Genomic DNA, 3,807 nt, shown 5'->3' on the forward strand with positions numbered 1-3,807 from the left:
GATTTTTATGGTGCATATTACACTACCTTACGAAGATTAAATGATATAACAGTAATGTAGTTAGTTACAGTTCCCTGCGCATGAGTAAAGGACAGAATGGTTACGTTTGAAATGTTTGCTGGATTAGGCCTGACCCAGAGCGAAACAACAACGATAGCGATGACGATTGAATAAAATCATTTTCATAAACTTAAAAAAGAGAAAAAAAAAAAAATCCCAGTATTTTTGGGTTATCTCACCCCATTAAAAAATTGGGTTACCACCCCCACCCACCCCCGTTTTACGAGAAATATGGTACTTTTGGTTGTCTCCTTCAACTAAAAAAAATTGTTTAACCCTCAATAAAACAAACAAAAAAATAAATAAAAAAATGAAAAAAAATAAACATACAAAGTGAAGAGACGAAACATCGTTTTGAATCTGATAATACTAGCTGACGTACCTGGTAATTCTAATAACACCAATACAAAGTATGTAGCCCTTAAAATGGTTTTTGTGCATTTATAGAGAATACCGAACTGTCTTATACAGGATCTTGTTTTTAGGAATTCCCAATAAGTTATGACTACCCAAATTGTGAAATCAGTTATGTAATAACATGAAATTAGTTACCCGATAGTAAGAATTCAAATAAAGTAACCCCGAAAAGGGATTTAATGCGTTCCCAGAGTATATAGAACATAGGAGGAAATACTAATAAGGTATGTATACTAAAATCGTGAAGTATGTTACGTAATAACAGGCTAATCAGAAGATATGAGATAAAGTAAATAACTTTGAAAAGGGCTTTTGTGCGTTCCCAGAGAATATTAGCCCTAGGGGCGCTAGTATTGGTATATTCGTGACTAAGTCACTAACCGAAATAAGTGGATCTATTGTTTAGGAAAATACTACTTACTTATATAAGGGTTATACTGGATAAATTGCGAAAATAACTCTAACAGCTCAAATACTAAGAAATAAGCATACTCAATTTCATTTTTACCAAATAATTTAGGAAAATGAATGGGTTATTTCCCTTGGCTATATATAAGGATCCCTTCCAGGGGCGAATGGATTATTTCCCTTTGTTTTTAAAATAAAATGTATTAGATATATATATAAGGATCCCTTCCAGGGCCCTATTATCGATTTATTTCAGCTATCTGAATATGCTTTGAGGTTTCCAGACATGAGTTCTACTCATGTGTCAAGTTTCATCAAAACCAATAAAACGATGTAGGACGAGTTAGCTAACAACTCCACAAACAGAAGACAGAATTTCCCACATATATAGTAGATTTTTATAATAAATCATACCATGCCTATTGAGGAGGCCAAACATCAACAGTGTGTTGAAGTATTGAATCAAAAGGATCTAACTCTTTTAATCTAATCTCTTGGAAGAGACAGAGTGAATTGGGATGAGAGGGTAGCAGGAGAAGGAGCTATGGAAAAGACAGTGTTGGAAGTATTTATGGAAGAAAGACAGTAATAGTAGTGAGTAATGGAACAGTTACGTATTTGCTTGGAGTAGACAGAGAGTTGGAGACAGTATTGGATAGATATCGAGATATGTAATGGCAAGAGACAGTGATGGATGTCAACAAGTGACCTGGAGGAGAGGAAGTGACGTCCTCACCACCTTTCTAGGTGGTGAAGACGCGTTGCCTAATGGTTAGGGTTTTACGGCTCATAACCAGGTTGTGGGCTTAATATCTGAACTGGACGGCAGTTCTGTCTTTGAAAGGGCGCAAAATAATCTTGCCCCTAGAACATTGTTTGGCGTGTTGTCTCAAAAGTAAATGAAATGTAGTTATCAATATTATGGAGGCAAGCATTTTTCTACGTCGATTTAATATTTTTGAAAGCAGTAAATGCCTTTCGAGGATTGGAATGTGGGGATTCGAACCCTAACTGCGAAACAATTAGTTAGGAATCATCAGTATGCCACTAGTTCCACGTGACTGATCTATAAAACGACCAATTAACGTGAAGCTGTAGCGTGATGTGGCTTCTTGGATGATCTGAAATTCGCCCGTTTTACCCTAACTCACGAAGGTAGACCACCTCGAGCAAGAGATGAATTCGGCCACTTACACAATGTACTACAGCTAGCCTTCAACAAGACACAGTCCGGTTCTCTTCTCCCAGCGACGGCTGTTGCATTTGCATCTAATTTTTTTCTTCTCGATAGCCAATATAGCAAATCATGTCCATCAATAAATATGTTAAAAGTTCGTGAGTTTGTTTCATTTATTATGCATGCAGCCAGCTAGACCATACGATGATAGTCTTCAACAATAGAACACACACCAACAATCCTCACGATAAAAAAAAAAAGTATTACGCTTCATTAACTAGAGTTGTCTCACTGTTGGCCCACAAACTCGCTGTCATCTTACCTCTCTCTGCCTTTTCTATCAATCTTTCAATGGCATTGGCTCCTCAGAGCTAGCTGGCCTCATGCCACATTCACTTAAGCTTTTGCGAGCCACTCGTTTCTTTTCTCAAAATGCTTGTTGTACCCATCTCCACAACCCTGCACCAATTACTATTTCCTTCCTCAAATGTCGGCTCTCTGGAACTCTTTCTCTACTCATGTGTTTCCTGCGTGTGTTGATTTGCAAAGATTTAAATAGAACATTAATGACAATCCCACAGGTCTCAGAGGGTTTACGAAAATCATTTGCTTACCTCCAGACCCAGAACATAAAAGTCAACTTTGTATCGTATGAGAGACATATATTTCTATGCGTCTAAATATGATCGGAGTTACCGTCGAATAATTGTCGTCTGATTTATGACACTACACTCTTCAATATTTTACTATTGCACTTACGTAGAAGTCGCGTTGTTACTCTGTAATGTCTTTGATTTGGTAAAATGCTTCTTGTCTTATGAAACTACAACTTCATTTAAAATACTTTCAAGTGAGTCTGACAATAATTTTGTTTTGTGTTTGGAGTTATATTGATGAATGGTTTTGAAACAAGCGAAAGTTGACGACGTAAGTGGAGATTGGACGCTATTTGACTAAGATGCTACTGAAGAATACTGAAAGCAGTGCTGACGCAGTCACAACATCACTTCTGAATTGTTTAGCAATATCAACTTTGATTTGTGAGTGCTTCTGCTGCGAATTAAAGCTTGCATTGATTGATTGATTGATTGATTATTAATTACAATGTTGACAAGTGCATGGAACAAACGATGTTTCAATTAGGCTGAAAAAAAAAAGTTTATGCGTTGAGATTGATTTATTTTTTGACCTAATTATCTGAGGATCATTACATGATTTCAACACTCGAGGAAAATAATCTTTTTAATGTCACTTGATGGGCATTTTCTGTGATCACACCTATACTTCTCACATATCACTCCCCACTTCTGCAAAGAATCTACAGAAATAACTTCCTGCTAGGCACGATTCTTTGAAATAACAGTAGTACTCCCAAAATATAACTATAAATGTTAGCATTCTTTACAGCTATACAGTGCTTCAGCTGAGAGTACATCTATTCCCATGTCCGGCGTTTTATTTTCTAGCAGTCATATACCTTTAAACATTATTCCAAAAATGAAAGCATCCATTATTGAATTTTTCACAAACATTCCAGACGACACTGTCTTGAAGTTGTATTTAAGGCTTGATTGTTCCAAAGATTCCCTTCGATGTTTTTGTATTCAGATTATTTCCCGTTCTGTTACGCATTCTGTAGCTAATTAAGTTCATTTTTTATTGACTGCTAGAAGAACGGATGAAAGAAGGAGAGAGAGAGAGAGAGAGAGAGAGAGAGAGAGAGAGAGAGAGAGAGAGAGAGAGAG

Source organism: Octopus bimaculoides, chromosome 3 (genome assembly GCF_001194135.2).
Source record: "Octopus bimaculoides isolate UCB-OBI-ISO-001 chromosome 3, ASM119413v2, whole genome shotgun sequence".
NCBI classification, from domain to species: Eukaryota; Metazoa; Mollusca; class Cephalopoda; order Octopoda; family Octopodidae; genus Octopus; species Octopus bimaculoides.